Genomic DNA, 23,801 nt, shown 5'->3' with positions numbered 1-23,801 from the left:
CAGTCACTTCCCATTCAAAGTGGGATGGGTAATTATCAGCATATTCTTGATTACTGACCTTAATTATTCCAAATTCAGTACTGTAGTACTAAACTTCTTAGGTTCTCATGCAAATTTCTGGGAGCAGTATCTAAGATGGCATTTTGTTATTTGGGCGCTCCATCTACAAGAGTTAGAAAAAAGGTGGGGAGGATGTTCATATGAACAGCAGCAGTAGTTGGGAATATCAGTTCTCCCATTATTGGGTTTGCAGATAATACCAAAATGGAGCTTGATTCAGTGTGTCATGCAAACAGTCATTCTCTCTCTGTCTCTCTGTCTCTCTGTCTCTCTGTCTCTCTCTCTCTCTCTCTCTCTCTCATTAAAAATAAATAAATAAATAAATAAATAAATAAATAAATAAATAAATAAATAAATAAATAAACTGATTCTAAATGCAGTCTCTCTGGGATATCTAAATTGAGTTGGGAAAGATATCTGTCTGAAATCCTGGAGACCCACTTGCTGTTCTTCCTATGGGAGTCATGTCCTGCTAACCACAATACAAAGACGCTTGTCTTGATTAATCCACACCATGTCATTTCCACCTAAATTTGTTCTTAACTGTTCCAATGGTGCAGTTGTGTTAATTGTTGCACCTGTTAAGTTAGTCACACAGTTGTCAAGTGAATCTGGCTTCCCCATTGCTGGCCAGAAGGTCACAAAAGGGGATCACATCACACACACACACACACACACACACACACACACAGAGGACACTGCAACCGTCATAAATACGAACCAGTTGCCAAGCATCTGAATTCTGAGCACGTGACCATGGGGATGCTGCAACGGTCATAAGTGTGAACAACGGTTATAAGTCACTTTTTTCAGTGCCATTATAACTTTGGACGGTCACTAAATGAATCGCATAAGTTGAGGACCACCTGTAGGTGATGGTTTCCCCACTGACCGTATCACTTGGTGGGAGGGAAGCAGAGCAAAGCCAGGGAACTCTCCCAATTGCTTCCCTTTAACTTGTCCCTTTTTAACTCTCTGAAGGCAGCAGCAGCAGCCTTCTTCTGCCTTAGGGCCATGTTTGAGCACTGCAGTAGTGCAATTTATGCTTTCCGTTTGGATCACGGATTAGTAGAAGGCACATTAAAATGGCTGTGAAGAAGAGCTTCCTTCCTGTATGGCTTCAACCAAAGGATAGTGAATGACCTCTGGCTGTTAGTGGCTGGTAGACTTTGATGAGACAAAGAAGATTGGAAAAGCGGAAGGATTAGAACTCTTATCAACGTGAGGAGTGCAGCTGCTACGATTAAACAGAATAGCTGCTTTTTTTTTTAAATGGGGACTGCATTTTAACCAAGCAGATTTTTGTTAAATCCAACTGTACAAACTTGGATATATTACAACGCAATGCAAAGTTTAGAAGTATTTCCAAATATAGGCATCTGTTGTTAATCAGGCTAGGTTTTTAAATCTGTCTTCAATTGTGTGGGGTCATTAGTGGCTCACTGACTAAGTGAGCACCTAATTTGCATTTCTTCATTCACAGATGAGGTGTTTAGATTTTGGAACTTTTGCACTGGTTTCTATTGTTAAAAATAAAGTAAAATGGAATCTCCATGCCACAGAGTCTAAATGAAATGATTAGGGCTGTGTGCTAGGATTATACCTCCATAAGGCCAGACAACATGTTTCCATAATGCCATGCAATATACTAGGGATAATGCCAATTGTTGTCCAATAGTTTGGTCAACTTTCTCAGGCTAAGTTTGTTTTATAGGACTGTGGTGAAAATAAAATGGAGGAAGCTGAAAGGAGTCTGTATGTCACCTTGAGCTTGTTGGAGTAGGTGTGGGATATAAATAAAATAAATAAAATGGGTCTAGAGAGCACTGTGTCTGTAAGCTACCATATTCAGATCAGTCTTCATTGTATTTGAAGCTTTATGATTTTTTTTGTTGGTAGTGAATAACCAGGAACCAGAGCACAAAATCTTGCCAGGAGGCTTTATTGATCCATGGAGTAGATTGTAGATCATGTTAAGCTCCAGTCTTGCTGGGCAGCTAGTCAAATAACCCATCCTTTTTCCTTTGTAAAATCCTGTCTGTTCCTGAAGGAAAGGTAACAGTACTGTAGATGTCTGGAGGTCTGTGCTTGTGTACCCACAAGGAATCTCTCTTTTCCAAGAGCTTATTACATTGGAGTGTTTGTATGTGGGCATATGTAGAAAGCCTTTTTCATATACGTTTATATAGAATTTACAGGTTTAATGGTTTAGGCAACTATTTCTCAGTTGCAAGGACAATAAAACAAAAAGCAAAAATGGGTGTGGTGAATGGGAGCTACGTGTATTTAGTGTTCACGTGAAAGGAACTAAAATTATATTGCTATACAACAATGCTACTGACCTTTTTTTGATGAGGAATTATTTTTTCAGTCTTCTGCACTGTAAAGTTTTATCATTCTTTCTCTTGTCAAGCATTAAAATTGGGTTACCTTTTCAATAGAACTTCCTTCCTTCCTTCCTTCCTTCCTTCCTTCCTTCCTTCCTTCCTTCCTTCCTCCCTCCCTCCCTCCCTCCCTCCCTTTCCTCCCACTCCCCCTCTCTCTCCCTTCTTTACAGTATTTTGCCCAGTTCAAAGAAACTTCTTAAGTAAAGCTTTATCTTGTTCCACCTTTAGCAGCCAGGCACATTCAGAGTCATAACAGCTGGGATTAGGATGGGATAGGATGAGAAAGTAACTAAACCACAATCCACTGATCACAGGAACTATTTAACTGATCCTTTGATATCATAATACTAGAGGACAAAGCAGTGTGACATGGGACACTTCCTCTCCCCAATGGGAGCTATGATATTGGACACCTGAAACAACAAGTATACAAAAGATTCACAGTGTCGGTCCTGGAATGTCTTATTTGGGTTGAAGTTGCTTGTCCCGGAACTGTGTTAAACACTCAAGACCAGCATATGTATGCAAGATATTCTTTTCTAAACAAAAAAGAATCAAAGCAACTCTAATTGGTATACTTGCATCACAGAGGAATGTTGAAGTCAAGGGTAGGCTGGATTTTTGGCTGATAGAAACAAAGGATATTTTATCTTTCCAAAATCTCAGAAAAATAGTATGAAAAGATACCAAAATAGTAGATAAAAGTTTGACTTCTTGCATCTGATCTCTTGCAGGTTTCCCAGCCAGCTGCTTTAAAGCACTATTCCCTAGTCTTTGGACAAAAAAGAACCATTCATTCAGTGACCATTTGAAATTACAACTATGCTGAACGAATGGTAGTTACAACTGGTCCTCAACATTACAGCCATTGCAGTGTCCCTGCGGTTACATGATCAAAATTCAGGTGCTTGGAAATCTGCCTGTATTCATGTCCACAGATACATTTCAACTTCCCCCCCCCACTTTGCCCCATATCTGCCCTTTTGGCTGTCCTGCACTTCCCAGCCCACTCCTACCACCCCCAACATCCCTTTGCCGTCTTCTTCCTCTCCCTGTTGCATGCCTGGTTGAATCAGCTGCCAGCCCTGCCTTGGGGAGGCTTGCATGGGGTTTCGTAGGACCAGCAGCTGCCTTGACTGGACACACCTAGTCAGCAATGGAATGAAGAAGATGCTGAAGGTCAACTGGAGGGACTGAGGCAGTAGAAATGGTGGAGTGCAGGGTGGCCAAAAGGACAGATATGGGGGGAGGGGAAATGACTTTGTAACTTTGAATGGTTGCTGTATTAATAATTGTTAAGCGAGGATTACCTATGATGAATGAGAGCTTGGGTCGAGAGATCTTTCTTCATTTCTGTGCGTTATCTTACACTGTTATCTGATTGTTAATTGTAAATTTTCTTGATTTAATTTTATTGAATTTTATTGAATTTATATACCCTATATTTGATACCCTATATTGTTTGATAAATAAATAAAAATCTTTTTGACCAAATCAACATGTGAAAAACATGTGACCCCAAAAGTCAAAATGCACTCAGGGTCAGTGAAACTCAGGAAGAGTTAGTAGGCTTTCCCTTTAGATGGTAATACACAGCCACCTTGACATGAAGCAATCTTGCCATGGAATTCTGAGAGGCTACTTGAACTGCCATGAATCAAAGAAAGTTAAGAATCGCTTTCAAGATCATTGGGGTGAGTATTTTCCTGTTGAGAGTCTCCATAGGGACAATCTGCAAACTTTATATGAGGCTTCATTGTCTTCCAGATAAAACACTTCACCAGCTAAACCATTAGGCTGATGGTTAAAGCAATACATCCAAGTAATAAAAGCAGCATTAGCAGCAGAATCTACCTAACCTCCTGGCCCAAGCGCCTAAGGCAGGGGTGTCAAACTCAATTTCATTGAGGGCCGCATCAGCATTGCAGTTGCCCTCAGGGGGCCGGGTGGGTATGGCCAGGATGGGCATGGCTAGAGTGCGTATGGCCTACTGGGTGGGCATGGCCAGCTCTACATCGTTCGCATCAAGGGTGCCTATGGGGGCCTGGGCAGGAGTGGGACAGATCTGAGGGTCTCTGGCAGAAGGAGGGTCTCTGGGCCAGGGCCAAGGCAGTGGGGGCAGTTCCCTCACTGTTTCCAGGATGGCTTCACGGGCCACATGAAACCACTTCGCGGGCCGGATCCGGCCCCCGGGCCTTGTGTTTGACATGTCTGGCCTAAGGGAACAGCCAGGTTCAACTGGATCTCCCTAGAAGTGTGGTGCTGTTGTTCCACAGGGCAAGTGCTTAGCCAAACACACTGAGTAAGGTTTTCATGTTCCAACACTTTCTCTTTATATACCATGCAGCAACCTAACCCTTATTGCAGGATCCAATCTGAGTTGGTCACTGGGACCAGAGATTTGTTCTTTTGAGCTTTCAGACTGGTGCTGGAGCCCATCTTCAGGGAACTTTGCAGATTCCAGCAGAACTGGAGGGGTTTCAGAAGATCAGAAGATATTGTCCCTACCTTTAAAAAGGGGAAGAAGGAGGGTCCAGGAAACTATGGATCTGTCAAGTTGATATCTACACCAGGTTAGGTGGTTACTGCAGATTTTTTTTGGGGGGGGGGTAGACTTGCATTTTTAATTTTCTATCATTTCTTCTGTTGAGGAGGATATCCAGAAAGGATAGTGCATGGGGGTGCTACAGTTTCCAGATGCTTCATTAGAGTCACTGCTATGAGCCCTAAAAGTGGTGATCCTATGGGTATTCCTCTGATTTGTTGCTGTATCTGTCTAGCTAGTGAGGCAGAGGTTGATGAGGTTCATACTTCTCATTATTTTGATCTTAGTGTATTTAGTTAGGTCAGGTGTGTTGTATAGTGGTCTTGTTGACCCAGAATTAGGAGACAGCATAGGAAGTATCAATTGTGAATATGTGCAGATGGCCCTGCTGTCTCTGGGTGCTTGCAGAGTCATGGATGCAGGGTCATGAAAGGACAACAAGGAAAACACCCAATGTCCTAACCCACCGGGAACATACGATGTCTTTAGGGAAACACCCAAAAGGTGTTTTTAGCTACTTCTGCTTTCTCCCTCCTTATCTACAGTGTGCCAAACTTACTGGGTGAAATCTTTATCTTATGTGCCTCAGCTGTGCTGGGTGGATTGCTTATGTAATCAGAAAGAATAAATACAAGGATTTCTTGTCATTCGGGGCTTCTTTATTTTAGAAGAGCCCGACTTTTTTCAGCTGAATAAAAATTTAAATCTTAAAGGCAACTTCTGGTTTCCTGTATTTTTTTTATCAAGCAAAACCTCAGAACCTGAACAACAGTGTCATGAATTCTTTTGCGAGTTTTGGGTCTATGGATGTGTAGGGTGCTGTGGCATGAAATGTTGTAAGGCATAGGTAAAGGTTCCCCTGCACATGCGTGCTAGTCGTTTCTGACTCTAGGGGCCAGTGCTCATCTCTGTTTCAAAGCCAAAGAGCCAGCGCTTGTCCGAGGACGTCTCCGTGGTCATGTGGCTGGCATGACTAGACTCCAAAGGCGCACGGAACGCTGTTACCTTCCCACCGTAGTGGTCCCTATTTTTCTACTTGCATTTTTACGTGCTTTCGAACTGCTAGGCAGGCAGACAGAAGCTGGGACGAGTAACAGGCGCTCACTCTGCTACGCGGCACTCGGGATTCGACCCGCCAAACTGCCGACCTTCTGATCGACAAGCTCAGTGTCCTAACCCACTGAGCCACCACTTCCCTCTGTAAGGCATATCCCCAGGCAAAAATTACTATGGAAAGAGTTACATATCATAAAACATTCTTTTCCTCAAAGGCAAACTGATGAGATTGTTCATCATAACCAGTTAACCCCGCCCCCTGGGTTGCTATCTAACCTCTCCCTCATTTACCTTTGTCTCTTCCTTGGCAGGTGGGTATAGAAAGCACTGGGCTGCATAGCCCTGCAGTTCTTATTTGGTTACAATGCTTAGAATTGTTATTTAGCTTTGAAGCAAGCTTTTAATTCCTACTGCTAAAGTAACAAAGTCCGTCCATCCATCCATCCATCCATCCATCCATCCATCCATCCATCCATCCATCCATCTATCCATCTACACAGGCATCTGTCAATCATTCGGTCCAGCGTGGTAGGGATATGTCTGGCAAAATGTCTGCAGGTGCATTGGTACCAATAGGCAACTCAATATGAATTTCAGAGTTTGATGATGTAATTGTTGTTGTTGTTAGCTGCGAAGTCGTGTCCGACCCATCGCGACCCTATGGACAACATTCCTCCAGGCCTTCCTGTCTTCTACCATCTTCTGGAGTCCATTTAAGCTCACGCCTACTGCTTCAGTGACTCCATCCAGCCACCTTAGTCCTAAATACCCACCACTAACCCACTTAGTTAGGAAGCAAGCTAAATAACATAATAATTTAATCAGTCCAATGCTTCAGAACATATATGGTAGAGCAAAGTCCTTTCATCTCACTTTCTTTTCACCTTCTCAATTTCTTTCCTGGGAACTATAGTGCCTTCAGGAAGTACAAGACGATGACACAGTGGTGCTTTTTCTGGTGACATGGTTTTCTGAAGAACACATGTCATTTCCAGATTCTAAGAGAGCAGCTTCCCAGGAAGACACCTGAAACAACAACTGCCTTCACTTCACTCTATATCTTTGGTGAAAGCCACAAATCCATTCCTCTCCTTTTACATCCCTCTCATTTATCAAGTCAGTTTTGTGTTTTGCTTTGTTTTCATTCCTCTACGCCAGAACAAATCTCAGCCAGAGGCAGGTGCCAGGAAGTGCTGTAATCAGAGGAATGTGTTTCTATCTTTAGTTCTTTTAACTGCAGTGAGAATTGCTGTGTTATTGTATTTAAATAAACACAACCTTTTATTGGAAATGTGAATTAGCTTCTGTATAAAGGGGTGTGCCGTAGGGACTTCTGGCTGAGCAGTGTTCTTAGTGTAGAACAATTTTCCCAATCTAGAACCTTCCAGAAATGATTTCAGGTTTAATTCAGGCAATTGAAGAGTTTTCATGCTAAGGCTTTTGAAGGTGCCAAGTTGGAGGCCCTATAGGAAAGAATACTCTTCAGTTCCTATTTAGGCTGCATCACCTCTAAGTATCTCAGGTACAAGATCACACCATAGCTCTTGGCATTAATTAAACATGCTTTAATGATCTCGTTAGAACTGCTAGGGCATACACCCTGGGTCTCCCTTCAATGTGCATAAAAAGGATGGGAGGTTATGAGAAAAATCTCATTGCTCAGAGATTTGAGATGGTGTCCACCAAGAAAGCAATTAGTTGATTAGAAGGCCTTTTGGTTATGATGGTGAGAGTAAAGATTTTCTTTCTTTTTTTCTTTTTTCTTTTAAAAAGGAAGAAGCAGGTCATGTTGGGAAGTCCCAAAAACATTCCAGAAGGAAAAGAAAGTGGCAAAGTGTTTCTGTATAGTTGCGTGAAATACTTCAAAGACCTCTCTCCATGAAGATACCAAGATTTTAACTTGATTCAAAGGAGTCTTGAACAAAAATGTATGGAATTTTATCTTCACAACTGAAAAGAATAAAAGATACAATCAAAGAAGGTAGGTTGTTTTGAATTGGAATGTTTTTTAAAGATTAATTGGTGAATAAGCTGGTAATTTCCTATTGGATGCTCTGTGTCTGTCTTCAGATCAGTTTTTGACCCCTGGCAATTGTGTGGACTAGTCTTTGTAGTTTTTTTTTGGTAAAACTTTTAGAAGTGGTTTGCCATGGCCTTCTTCCTAGAACTGAGAGAGAATGACTGGCTCAAGGTCGCCCAGCTGATTTTGTGCAGCTAAGGTGGGACTAGAACTCACCAGTCTCCAAGCCTGGTTCCCTAATCAGTTTGCCAAATTGCAATGGATGTTAGACCTGCCATTTTTTTCTTCTTCTTTCAACATCAGGAAACCCAGGTTTTCTTAGCACAAAAAGGTATTTATAGTAGGACATTAGTCTGTTAATTTCTGCCTATCACATATAAGCTTTGGAGCCCTTGCTGGAAATGTCACTTAATATAGTAATGCTCTGAAGACTTCTGGGAATATAACATCATTTCCAGCACCACACAGAGAGATTGCCTTCATTGTTGTTGCCAACATCTTCAACTTTGCTGTATTAGGGATACATACATGTTTTTCAAAGAGCCTCACACTGTTTCTGTGCCTTTGACATCTAAACTTTGAGGAGACACTAGGATATTGATCAGATAAATACAACTACATTATAATTTAAGACAAAATAAATCTTTGTCTTCCTTATTTAAACTTACACTTAAACTACTTAATACAGAGAGAAGAAGGTTGCAGTTGCGCATTCACTTGAGATCAGTTCCACTGGAAAAAAGTGACTTACTTCCGTGTAACCAAAGATCAGACAGGGCTGCCATGTGTTGGCACACTGAAGCTAAACACAATAGGAATGGGGTTCAACTTGCATGCCAGCCAGATATCTTCTAACCAAGATATTAAGAATATTATTCAATCCTGCCAGCATTCTGCATTTTCATTAGTTGCCAGGAAACAATATAATGTAAACTACTCAGTCTTTCAGATGTTGCTGGGAAAGCTTTCCTGTAATTATTATCTAATTTCCCACCTCATTCTTGCATCCTTTTCAAAAACATTCCACTGTCACTTCCTCTTCATGACTATTTTATCTCTTACTTCTGTTGCACCTTTTTATTGAGCTTGGAAACAGAGGACAGAAGTTAAAATGCAAGAGGAAGGATCCCTACTGTGAGATGTTTTCAATCTAAATTAGTCTAACAATAGTCCTCTGACAACAGTAGCTGGATGACAGGCTGAGAGGATTGGGAAAGAGGGCAACAGAAAGCTGAACAAAAGGCGCCTTGGTACCATTTAAAGTTTTAGATTTGGAAGAAGAGTTCATATATTTTGTACTAACAAACTGGACAAAGGAAACCATGTCTATCTGGTGTAAGCCCCAAAATAATTAACAGTCACAATGGCAATTTTACTCCTCGAGTCGGTGTCCTTAATACTATTCTGCTAGATTGGATGGCAATATAAAACAAGGACAGGGCTGTCTGTCTGCCAAGAGATAACATCAGCACAAAGACAGATTGGTATGGAGCAGACTTCTTTTGATAGCTTTGCTCTAAGCTGCCAGCTATTTGAAGGGTCCTCAGAGATGGATGGGAAGGCAATGAAATTCTTTCAATACATGCAGGACATGTCACTTCTGGTATAAGGGGCAATAGGACACTAAACTAATTGCTGGGGATCATTAGCTGGAAGTCCCATCCAGATAATTTAAATTTCTGACTTGTTTTCAAAAACAGCTTCATGTATTGAGTCTTTTGTAAGTAGAAAAGTATAAATATATACATTAGATGATAATTAAATCATCATGGACACTAAATAAATAAGCAGTCATTTTAACAAGACAGGAAACTGTGGTCAGGGGTCACTTTTCTCCAGGAGAAGCAACATCTCTAGCATGTTAGCCTGAGTTGCTACTAGCTATTCCTTGGTAGATGGCCTTTTTAGATCTCTTTAGATGCAGACGTAACCTACAATAATCGTGATCATTTGGGGCAGGTTCAATCCTGTCTGGGACATATTGAACATTATAGTTGAGTCAGTTTGGTATAGTGCAGGGGTAGGCAACCTCGGCTCTTTTATGACTCATGGACTTCAACTCCCAGAATTCCTGAGCCAGCCAAGCTGGCTCAGGAATTCTGGGAGTTGAAGTCCATGAGTCATAAAAGAGCCGAGGTTGCCTACCCCTGGTCTAGTGGTTAAGGCACCAGGCTGTGAGTTCTTTTCCTACCATATCTATGAAAGCCAGCTGGGTGATATTGGGCCAGTCACTCTCAAATAAATACAATCAAATTTTAATTTACTGGTCATGTTTAGCCCCATCTTGAATCTACCTGTTCAGAGATTCCATTGCCTCAACTGGAATTAATGAGAGAGGGTGATACAGATACACAGTTAGTACAATGTACTGACATTATCACATCATAAATCTCTAAATGACTTCTCCCAGGGGTGTTCTGTAAATGTTGAAAAGCTTTAAAATGGAGACAGAGTCCAATGATACTGTGCAGTATAAAATTCATCGTATAAATTTTGAAAAAAACGTTCTCATGTTTGTAGTTTCCAAGATGCTCTTTATATGCATAATGGAAAATCATCTTCCCAGCAGCAACACTTTATGGCAACCAGCTGCTCAATTTGAATAGTCAGAGAAGTGAAGTTCCTTGTGATTTACAGTGTATTTGGCAATGGAAGACTTGGCACCAGTGAATTAATCCATTTTCCCCTTTTCACCTTCCATTAGAGTGAACCATAATCCAGACCACATGCAGCAGAATGGAAGCAACATTGTCTATTGGGTAGTATGAAAATTCAGTTGAAACCACATGTTAAAATATGTTTATATTATTATAAATTAATTATATAATTAATAAGAGTAAGATAGTTTGCACAGCAAAAGAAAAGCAAAACAGTTTTCTACTGTTCTACCTACAGCTACAGTGAATAACCTAAGGTAGTAAATGCAAGGCAAGAATATACTTTATTCTTTGTAATATAATGTCATTCAGTTGCAATAGGACAGGGCTTTTCAACCTTTTCACCCATTGTACCACTTTTAGAATGAGGCAATATCCGAGTACCACCAGTCGCCCAGCAAAAACTTGATGTCCAAAAAAAAAGGAAAAACATGATAAAGTACAGGTATTCCTCGACTTACAACAATTCGCTTAGTGAGTGTTTGAAGTTACAACAGCACTGAAAAAGTGACTTATGACCATTTTTCACACTTATGACTGTTGCAGCAACCCCAGGGTCATGTGCTTTACATTCAGATGCTTGGCAACTGATTCATACATATGACGGTCACACTGTCCCAGGGTCATGTGATCACCTTTTGCAACTTTTTGACAAGCGAAGTCAATGGCCAGGGGGCCGTGGCTAGCTTATCACTCAGGTTGCAGGGTGCCTGTGGGGAGTGTGGGCGGGGCTGTGGGTGGGATCCGTTGAGGGGGGTGGGCAGGCATGGGCGCCTTCCCTCCCATTGTCCCTTCCTTCCTTCTTTCCTTCCTTTCTTCCTTCCCTCCCTTTGTCCCTTCCTCCTTCCCTTCCTCCCTTCCATTGTCCCTCCCTCCCTCTCATTGTCCTTCCTTCCTTCCTTCCTTCCTTCCTTCCTTCCTTCCTTCGAGTGAGTGACTGGCTCAAAGACATCCAGCTGGCTTTCATGGCTAAGGTTTGACTAGAATTCTCACCTGGTGCCTTAACCACCAGATCAAACTGGCTCTCAATTATTTTATATTGAACTTATTTATTATATTTTAATTAATTAATTTATTATATTACATAAATATTTTATATTTATTGAAGTATTATTTAATAATAATTGAAATACTCTATTATTAAAAGTTTAACATGGGTCATGCGGCAGAAAAGCATCTGTGGGAACTGACTGAAGAGAGGTAACCAATGATCCTGAATTACATTATCAGTTTTCTTATTTGTTTTGTGGACAAGGTGACTTACATACTGATGTATGAGGAGCAAAGGAATTTGATGGGAAGAGGGATAAATCTTATGGCTTGGTTAAAGCATGGCAACCTTATCTGACTTGCATGGAACTTCATTTGGAACTAGACACTTTTAAAACTGCCACTACCCAGCCAGCATCAATTTTAATTTCTAGCTGGTGTCAACTTCCTGCTCCTTCCTACCTCTTTAGTTTCAACTTCCAAAGAAATCAAGGAATATTCCTACTGTTTGACAATAAGACTAATATTTTTCCTCCTAAAAGTCCTCCTGTGTGGACTTTTTTTTCACTCTGAGGGACCCAGAAGAACAGACCATATTAACTAAGATTAGAATGCCAGACTAAGTGCAATCATTTTTGGCATCACATTTATGTAAATTATTGATGTATAACAAAGAATACAAATGGAAGAAATATAGTCCAGTGTAAATGCAAACAACTAAATGGTTTGGAAAAATAAAAGAGCAAAACTCAAGTAGCAGTGAAAAGAACACAAGAAAACCTCTTTGAAAAGAAGTTTCAAAGATAGGTAGCTGTAACTGAAAAGGGGTATAGCTGATTATCATCCATGTTACTTCTTAGCACGGTTTTTGAGACACTCTTTAATACCCATGCAACAAATGGGTATTGCAAGAAATTTTAAAGCACAACTGCAGGACTCCACTTTTCTCCCCCCCCCCAGGAAAAGTGTTACAATTCACCTTTGTGAGGTATATTGACGTGCACATCCCCCAAATTAGTGAATAAATCCTATTTTTATTGCATTTACTTTTACTTTCCATTAAAATTAAACCTAACCTTGTGATTATTTTTCACAATTGCAATATTGCAAATACATGCAATTTCTTTCTTTTCACACATCAATGTTGGCAATTGAGTAGGAACCTTTGAAATTCCTGAAAGTGGCACCAAATCTGTCATACATTACAGGTAGTCAACTTCAGTTCTCTGGGACAAAATCAAGACATTAACTGGCTGAAAGATGCCTGTCCATTGTACAGAATGCTTCAGAATATGTGATAGTTATTCATATTCATAATGGTTGAAACATAATTCATGTCAAAAGGGTGCTGCACATTTAGCCGCCAGTATTTGAGGCTAGATACAATTTGGCAGCACAGTGAAATGATTTTTGTCATATTGTTTTGGTCAAAGGTCAGAAAAATAGATGCTGTGAAATATCCTGGGCTCTTTGCAGGAAAGGCAGGGGAAGAGAAAAAGGAAGCCATGATTGATTATTGACTGTAGCTCAGCAACCAGTCACACAATTTCCATCTCACTTATATTGGCAGTTGCTTTATTAGCTATGATTAGGATTGACGTGAAAAGGTCAGACTTGAACATGAAAATTATAAGAAAAATGTGTACATGACTTTTAACTTCTAGAAAACAGCACATAATGTTGTAACAGCACTGTTCTTGTGAGGTTAGAGGAAGGACGAGGGGCTTGATTAAACTCTGAACTGCACTGACTTCAGTTATTGCTATTAAGCTGCTGAATGCAAGATATTCAAAATAAAATGTAGAATGTTTCCTCACGCTTCATTTTGCACAATATTACTACTACGGCAATGAATTTAGATTGCAAAAGCAAACTAGGAGAGAAATGGCAAACAGTGCTGATCTCCCCAATATATGTTACAAAATCATTGTGTTTATAGCAACAAGAGGCATTCTAGAGCATTGCCTAGTAAATAATAAAGACAATGAAGCCGATGTGCCAAAGCCCATTCCTGTGTTTTTAGGACTCTCTCCTATCACATACCCAGTCCATCCATATGGCTCATGCAGGTGAATCATACCTTTGGGTCAAATTTATCACAGTTCCTGACCAGCATTATCTATTTTTATAGCTTATTTCAGGCTGAGGTCTGTATACTAACTTTCAACTTTCAAAGTCCTTTAGCTTTGTTTGGTACATCAGTAAAGGACTAAGAAGGGATTCCAATTTCCATCTATTTTACCCTTGTAGTTAAGATAATTACATCCCAATCTCTTTAGCTGGTTAAAAAAAAAACAACCCAAACCCAAACCTCCCCAAACCTTTTCAACAGATCGGGTCCCCTGCTTCCCCACTCATTCAGTCCTCCCACACTATCGCATTACTCCCATGGCATAAAGAGTTTGAATGATTTCCGCTGGGAGACACATAATGGAGGTATCTCTTTACAAAGCCCCTCCTTCAGGCCAGCTGAATGCCTGAACAGCGTTTCAGAAATGCTGCTGCCCTAATCTTTTTAGCAACAAAGATCTGTTTCTTTGCTTAGCATGAAGTAGGCCTCAGAGGCTTGTGTGTGCCTTGGCCTGTAGGCCAAAAGCCTCCTGTTTACAATTTCCTTATTCCTGTTTTTAATGTTGTTCTGAGAGGAGCCACAAAGGACTGGTTTTATCCACAAGGAACAAGGGAGCTATTAGAGAAGGCCGGAGGAAGGAAGGGAGGGAGGAAGGAAGGAAGGAAGGCAGATCCAAAAGGAGCAGCCCAGGAGGGATTAGCAGACACAGCTGTTCCCTTCGGGAGCCGAGCTTTCTGCCTTTTATCATTTCCCCTGCATTTCATTTTATTATCTTACTTCCCTGTTTCTATCTCGGCCATGTATTGGACTGAATTTCATTGCAGCCACTAGAGATTAGAGACTTGCAGTTATGCAAATTCTCTCTTTTGATCTTTTCCTTCAGTGCACACCCAGCCCACATTTACCAAAGTAGCATAAGCCTCGCATAATCAATATCCTACCCAGCCAGTTAGATCATTCCTAAACTTGAATTAGGAAATCAAAGTGCTCTAGTTTTGCCTGCTCAAAGTAGATAAGTCAAACATGAAATCATACTGTGTTGGTAACAGAACAATTCTTCAGATGTTACTTTGCAATAGATTGAAACCTTTGCTCTGCTGTTCAAACACTTTCAGTAAAGGAAAATAACAAGAAATGAGCTATTCAAATTTATCATTAACTAAGTTGTTGCACTCTCATTTTTCCCCCTATTTGAGAGCTTATGATCCTTTCATCTGGTGAATTCCATTAATGGAATAGCTAGATATTGCTGCTGAAACCGTAACATCAATAGGATGCAAACAGGAAATCACTGACATTGTACAGTATGCATAAGCTGGCTTCAGATGTAACACCAACCTGTAGTTTCTCACAACGTGCCTGAGTCATGGCAACTTCAGGCTCACAGAATCCCTTCTCCTTGTATTTCCTGAATGAGGGGGTAGGGGGGAATCTGCATCCTTTCAATGTGCAACAAACCCCTTTCTCTTCTGAATGTGGGAAACAAAGAGCTTTGTGCAAACTCTGGACAATATTTTTTTTTAGATTTGTAAAATTCTACCTTTATAATTTTTTATAAGACACTCAAGGTGGCAAACATATCTAATACTTCTTCTTCCAACAACCTAGTGAGGTGAGTTCAGCTGAAAAAGAGTGACTGACCAGAGGTGACCCAGCTTGCTTTCGGGCCTAAGGCAGAAACAGGAATTTTTATTTAATTATTAAACTTGTATTCTGCCCATTTCAGTGGAGGCTACTCTAGGTGGCTTACAGACATACTAAGGTAATTCTTAAGATCACAATAGAGACCAGAACCTCAGTTGTTCATTGACGTGGTCATTAAGTGAGACATCCACATGATTGCTTTGCTCAGGACCACAATCTCAGCACTCCCAGTTGTGGTTGTTAAGTGATCTCATCTTAAGTGCTCATTAAGCAGCTAGAGCAAAAGAGCTGCCTGCCTAGTTTAGCACTAGTCTGTGTATGGAAGAAAACTCTGAAGGGCTGCCTGCAGCAAACCTCAGTTCCATGTAGAGCTGAGATTCCCTCCCAGCTGAAATTTCCTTCCCGCAGGCAGCCCTTTCACTCTCAAAGAGCTGCCTGCCAGAGCTAAGGAATCTTAATTCTGTGTCAGCAGCTTACAACCATCCTTGTTGGCTTCCCCGTTGACTTTCTGGGGAAACCAGCAGAGAAGATTATAAATGGCAATCTCTTGATTGCAGGACACTTGGCAATCAATTATACATGTGAACAGGGTGCCAATATGTAGACCATGATCATGTGACTGCAAGGATGGTGGTGTAACATTTTGCAATGACTGGAATGCTTTGCAGGTTGTAAAGCACTCATTCTATGGTCGTCATTAGTCTTAAGTTGAGGACTACTTGTAAAACTCACCATATCCTCTTTTTTAGCTTGGTGCTTTAACCACTAGATCAAACTGGCTCTCTTCAAGCTAGGAGATTTATCAGAGCTTTATCTGACCAATATTTAGACCAAATAAAAACAATGCTTTATCGCAAATCACCAACAAAATTGTTTTGCATATAAAATAATAGTAGCCCAGGCCATTGTACCTAATGAATATGACAGATCAGATCGTGACTACTGACTAGTAATTAAGGAAACATGCTTCCTTTAGCTATTATAAAAAACTATTCTGGACATGGTTCACGTTGTTGCAATTGTTTTGATCAAGCAGGATAAACTATATTTTAGATTTAGAACATAGGTCTGATACAGAAAAATCCTTAGATTGAATTGTAATGCTGTTGTCACAACTGAAATTTGACATATTGACACATCAATATGTGGATTCATTTTTTTCATTTTTCTTTTAATTTCTAGAAATGTTTTTAAAAGTCAGGGGCTAATACAGGGCATAAAGACAAACATTTATATAAATATTTGGATGTCTTGAACTGGTTTTAATTATAAATGCTTCATCGCATCCATTCACTTACTGATGTAGTAAGAGAAAACAAGGTTAACATTGGAACTATAATTTAAACTACTCAGGAAAAGTTATGTTGAGATAACCTTTTATCTTTGCAATAGCTTGCGACTTCAGAATATTTCAATATAACTAAAGTATTGCTTTTAAAAGAACTCATAACAGTATGCATTGGCTTTGTGTTACCCCACATACTAATTGCCAAAAAATAATCGTCCAAAGTTAACTGAGATTTATAAATGAAGCATTCTTCTGCAGAAATATTCTTAAGTGTCCTTGTGGAATTTGAGTCTCCCAAAAGGAACTCAGATTGTAAACTGGTCTTCAGTAACAGAAAACTGTGATTAATATTCTCCTGATTCACTCAGGGACACAAATCTAAACTTTCCCTTCCTGCCCAAAGTGGAATTATCATTAACTTATAACTAGTTTTCAAGAGGAATGATTAGTTTGTTTGGTTTTTTTTTTTTAAACAAAGGAATTCTTCCAGGTACGTTTTTCCCCTTCCGTTTTAAAAAACGTAAATGGAAAGTTTAAGCCAGATATCAACAAAAATGCAATTACCACTTACAAGCTAACTAAGGCAACCAACCACAAGTTAAATAACATAATCTCTGAAATATCTTTTTAGTGCTGGTACTCATAATTTCCTTTATAAAGAGAATCATAATTTAGGGAACATAACCTCAAGCAACTCCCCCAGCAGTCTTCAGCTTTTGATGGTATGGTGTAGTTTCATTTTGCAGGATTATAGACTATGAAACTGTGATTACAGCATTGACAGAGTCTGCTTTCTGTATCTCTGTACTAAACTGGCTGAAGTGTTATTCCCCCACCCCTGAGTTAAAGAGAATGGCAGATTTTTCTTTTCCAGGTATATTGCCAAGTCGATATTGGGAATAAGATATGATGAAGTTCTCAGCAATTTAAAAAAGATGTTTGAACTGCTACAAGAGTGTGTAATCTGAAGTCTAAGGGCCACATTCGACTCCTTCATGAATTATTGTCAGACAGTAAGGAGAGTGTGTGTGTGTGTGTGTGTGTGTGTAGTATTATGACCCTCAGCAGTAATTATAGTAACATATTTAATCAATTTAATGATTTTTCATTAAAACCAATTAAATGTGAGTGAGCGTGTTGCATTACGGCTATGCCTTTCCTTTAGAAGTTTGTGGTATGTATGTAGCATTTCTCCCCACTCCTTCAGTTCTATTCTGTTTTCTCAATAATCCTACAAGGTAAGTTGGGCCAAGCAATTCAATTAACTTTATGGTTCAAGTGGAATCTTCTCACCAATATACCAAGTGCCAGCTCAAGGGTACATGGCACTCCTAAACCAGATTGACAGATGGCGCCACCTCCTGCCAATGTAAAGATTTGCATTTTTAGAATGATTTAGGAGGGGTGGTATTGGCACCCTCAAAGCTTTGGTGTTCTATTTTCATTTATACAAATCAAATGCCACTAACTTCTAATTAGGCACACACAGTATAAGGTTGTACTATTTAGTTATTTTCTTAAACATGTTCTACAATTATCTTGAAATTTTGGTTACATTTGAATCTGTATTCGGAATGTTACCTAGCACAGTGTGGCATTATAGAATCCTTAACTAAAATAAGAAAACCGCTGTAAAAGCAATCATTGGGAATAGGAATCCTAACCATGTGCTTAAATTAGCCTTCCTGAATCTTGGACCATCTGTTCAGACTGTAGTTTGGATACCAGTGGATCAGGAAAACCTTAGGACAAGCAAAGAAAGTATCTAAGCAATGATTCTTACAAAATTGCATACAAAGTGTAACTGAGAAAAGTTCAGGCCTATAACACATTTGCTGAGAAAAGCTGTAATTTAAATATATTGGTGATATTCTCCAATGACCATGACATGTTTTTGTTTTAAACCATGGCTTTGCTACTGAAGTATACAAGGGTTCTGCATTAGTTCAAAAGCATTATTGGGCTGCAATACCAGTTTTATTTAAGAACTGAACTGATTTATTTCTGGCTTATTTGAGCTATATTTGAAGTCATAACACAACAAGTCTTTGCTGGGTAGGCCACTGGCCAGGACAATTTCCTCATCACACTTTTTAGCTAGTTTGATAGTTTCCCGGCTTCCCCTTATTTTATTTATTTATTTATATTCCACTTTTATTATTTTGATAAATAACTTAAGGTGGCAAACATACTCTTCCCCACTGCTATTTTCCCTAAAACACAACCTTGTGAGGTGGGCTGGGCTGAGAGAATGACTGACCCCAAATCACCCAGCTGGTTTTCATGCCTAAGATGGGACTAGAATTATTGATCTCCTGGTGTGTGGTCTGGTGTCTTAACCCTCAGACCTATCTACTTGAACAAGTAACTAGATGAATGCAAAAAACATGAGGTAAAGGCATGATGCTAGCATGTAAGATCCTTCTATAAATTTTCCTTTTCAGTGGAGAAAATTACAGAATACAAAGACCTGAAAACAGAAGTAGAACAACTGTGGCAAAAGAAAGCGAGGATAGTATCAATTGTGAGAGGCGCCTTGGAAACAATCCCTTTTCGCAGGATTATCCAGTTCTCATGAAACTTGCATCAAATGAATAATCTGCTACCTTGCCTCCCTCCCCCCCTCTGCTGTCCAGTAGTTTTATCCTGTGGGAATGGTTGCCCTCAGTAACTGAAAAAACCATTTGTCTGAATCTTCTTCCTTAGGCAAGCAGGTTTAGAACAGGAACCTAAAGGAAATTTTTACTAGCTGTAAAATGTATCTCATGTAAAATAATACTGAGATGTTTTTAAAAAAACAAATAGAAGGAAAAACAGAAATTCTAAGGAGTTCCATATAGTTTAAACATGTGGTTTTTGGCAATGCTGACTTAAGTGAACTGAGAGGGGAAAAAAACATATAAGAAGCATCTGGTTGACACAGGTTAAGATGATTTCTAAAAGTATATAAACAAAGTGTTTTCTGAAAGTCAGAAGATAAATTAGTGGTTGTTGTTGTTAGCTGCGAAGTCTTGTCCGACCCATCGCGACCCTATGGACAACGTTCCTCCAGGCCTTCCTGTCCTCTACCATCTTCTGGAGTCCATTTAAGTTAGGAAAATATGTATTTGTCTATTATTTATTTATTTATTTTTATTTAGTTATTTAGTTATTTATTTACTTATTTATTCATTCAGCCACAATTTCCTATAGTTAACAATATATTACTAATTAAAACATTTACAGTAAGAAAAAAATAAAAATAAAATATGCATGGTGAAATCATCATCATTATCATCATCATCAATAAATAACCCCTAAAAACAAAGCTAACATGCACTAGTAATATACAACCCCCAGATGATATCTACTTAATCCCACTGATGGAAAAACACAGTTTTTTGCATCTTCCAAAAAAGGGGTCACAAAAATCTGATCGTATCTAGAAAGCTGTTCAAAGGGCACCACCAACAGCTTCTCCTGTAAATCACAAATTGACTGTGATTCTGATAGGAGAGCCTAGTCTTGAATGTATATATGGCAGGAAAATCAATCCAGCTATTTGAAATGAATGAAAACTTGTTCTTATTCTTAAATCAAAAAAGGATAAGAATGATAACCAGCTCATTACTCTTTCTATATAGCAATTTCTGTGCAAAAAATATCCCCAAACCTCACCCCCTATATTTGAATTTGTGTCCCTTTGCTATATCTTTCATTTCATTCTCTCCTCCCCCCCCCCCCATCTGTCATTGAGAAGAAGTCACTGAAATTTGGAGAAGAGCCTGCAAAAGCATCTTTGGGAATATTTTAGAAGCATTCCATAAAGTGACCTACACGGTTGTTATATAGTATACAGATGGACATATATCTGTAATTCCCAGTTTGTGCCTCAACTGACTCAAGCCCGAGGAGACACTTTTAAGTGCCTCATGCTTTCACAGCACTTAATTTGCCTTGTCCTTTGGTCATTTGTCTGCTCCTTTTCCTTCTCTGCTGCTTCCTGCCTCGTAAAATGATAGCCAGCTGCCTCTTCAAGGGAATGATGGAAATCTCCTGGGAACAACTGAGAGGAAGGGAGAGTTGAAGGAAACATGTCTCCCCACCCCACCCCCACGGATGGTCAGCTAAATGCTATCATGAGCTGTTTATCAGTCCAGATGGTTGATTGGCCACCATGGTTGTACAGAAGAAAAAAAGTCGATGTTTTTAGAAGAAGCAGAAAAAAACCCATCACTTTGCTTTTAAAACAGAACAGCACATGAGTCGTATATTTTCACAATATTTTTTTTTTAAAATAATCCCATCTTAATTGTTTAACAATTGCTGAGAGGAGGATTAGTACAGATGTAGTCTCTCTCTCTCTCTCTCTCTCTCTCTATATATATATATATATATATATATATATATATATATATATATATATATATATATATATATATATATATAAATAAAGGGAACACTTAACACAATGTACTGTATTTAATAGTAGGATGTCTTATCTTGTGTTCCCTTTATTTTTTGACACACACACACACACACACACACACACACACACACACACACATATATATATGACTAACTGATGACTAACTGAAACATAGTTTTTTGCCCTGTTAAAGTGCCAGAGATTGTGAAGTCTAGTCCTGTCTTAGACATGGAAGTTTATATTATGAGAGTGCAAACTACTTAATTTTAGACATCAATTACTTTTTCACAGATGTATTCTTCCCAAGTGCCATGTGAGAGGAAATGATGATCAAGTATTTTAATGTTTAATCTCTCATTCTGGTGGGGGTAACAGGCCACCAGAGAGAGAGGCCATGTAATTTGAGAGTCCTCAAAGATCAGGTGGTCAGGAGGGCTTTGTACCAATTCATCTTGTTCACCAATTGGATCCGGACAGTATGGAAGCTATATCAAGGATGGACTATTTCAATGCACTCTACAAGGGGCTGCTCTTGAACATTTGAAACCTGCCACTGGTCCAGAATGCAACGGCATATGCAGTTTGGAGCATACTCCAGTATACCCTTATAATGCTATTGCTTGATAAGAAGCATTGGTTTCTAGTAGACTTCAGGGCACAATTCAAGGTGCTGGTCATCACCTTTAAAGAACAGGTCCAGGTTACTGGAAGGACCATCTGTTTCCCATGATTTCTACTTGTCCCACTGGATAGGATGGAGTGGGCATTCTCTATCTCTTGTAGAAGATTGTGATCTAGAACAGTCATTCAGATAAAGATTCTAAGGAAGAATTTCAGCATTGAGGAGAACAGAATTATAAAGTAATGGGTCTTATGGGACACAGTGTTCTTAATAGGCAAAACATTGATATATGGAATATACTAGTAATTTCTTGAGATTTAGCAAACACACAAAATAAACAAGTATGATGTTTAAGATGTTGGACCTTGAAAATCGTGGTTCAGGGTCATTCCTTATGGAGGCTCATTGGGTATGCTGGGAATAACTTGAGTAGAGAGTCTTCAGCTGGGGGAAAAGGGAGTTATGAATCTAAGAAAACCAACACATAAATAATACAGACAAACTCACCATTCACGCTCCCAACTGGTTGAAATGAGGGATAGAGCACTGGTCAGCCACCTCTCTATTGAACTGTCTGATGAGCACCACCTTTGGAAATGGTTATAACATTGCATGGGAACTGAGCAACTGATGGAAGCTAACTTATCTCAGGTGAACTCAGAAGGCACTAGTTGAACACTGTTGCCAGAGTATTGGTTAGTATTGCTACAGTGTCAAGGAAGAGAAAACCAAAGATGGAGTCATCTCTTTGGGTGCTGGATCAATCATGCAAGAATATAATAGTTTAATCTAGCTTCTACATGAAAAAATGTTTGAGGTTCTAATATTGGATTTGAACCATCCTTTTCAACAAGCTGGTTTAAGTATGTCTTACAACCTGCTCCAGTGAACACTATTATGTAATAAGAATGATTGCTCCAAGTTTAAGGCTGCATCTGTTGTCCTCTACTGGATTAGTAAGACATTTCTTTTGAAAAAAGCAACAATAGAATAGGGTGAAAGGTCAAGATTTTAGCACAGGTATGCACAAGAATAAAAATGTTGTTTCATTTAAAGTTTTGGACATACGGGTAATCCTTGACTTATGACCACAATTGTGCCCAAAATTTCTGTGGCTAAGCGAGACAGTTGTTAAGTGAGTTTTGCCCCGTTTTATGACCTTTCTTCCCACAATTGTTAAGTGAATCACTGAAGTTGTTAAGTTAGTAACACGGCTGTTAAATGAATCTGGTTTGACTTTGCCTGTCAGAAGGTTGCAAATGGTGATCAGGTGATCCTGGGACATTGCTACCATGCCAGTTGCCAAGCGTCTGAATTTCGGTCACATGACCACAGGGATGCTGCTATGGTCATAAGTGTGAAAACTGGTTGTAAGTCACGTTTTTCAGTGCTGTTGTAACTTTGAACAATCACTAAATGAATGGTTGTAAGTCGAGGACTTGATTGGATTGCTGTTGAAGTCAAAAGGTACGATTTCCTGAGAGATGGGACAAAAGAAGGAAACATTATAGATCAAGAAAAAAAACATGGGAGGAGCCTGGCTGAGTTTTGATACATGCCTTAGCAATATTCTAATGCCATTTAATTTACATGATTGCACTCAGCTGATTAGAAGGAATGCTTAGGTGCATTTCTCCTTTTGTCTCATTTTCTGAGCTTGTGTGAGAATAGTCAATTGTTTGAGCATTTCAGGCTTATATTGATAAATCCTCCACATGCAGTTGCTTTATCTATGCCTTTGATAAAATCAGTGTGCAAAGCTACATGTTCTATTAAGAGTCATCAGTGATGGAAAAGGATGTGACCGTGATCTAGTCAGTCCTGGGAAATCTCTCTCATTTTCAAGCAATTCAGCATTGATTGACAGACTCAATTTGTTGTTATTTCAAACATCTCTGAAAGGGCCTTGGTTAAAAACAAACAATCTAGTTTACTGAGCTTATCTACTACAGTTCACTAAAGGGTTAGGTTGGTGCACAGACCTATTTGAAAGCTTTAGGTTAATCCATGGATGGGACTGAGAATAAGTCAGTCTTTGCCATACACGTTAGGA

Source organism: Vipera berus (assembly GCF_964194415.1).
Source record: "Vipera berus genome assembly, chromosome: 2".
In the NCBI taxonomy this organism is placed as follows: Eukaryota; Metazoa; Chordata; class Lepidosauria; order Squamata; family Viperidae; genus Vipera; species Vipera berus.
This window is presented reverse-complemented; position numbering follows the sequence as displayed.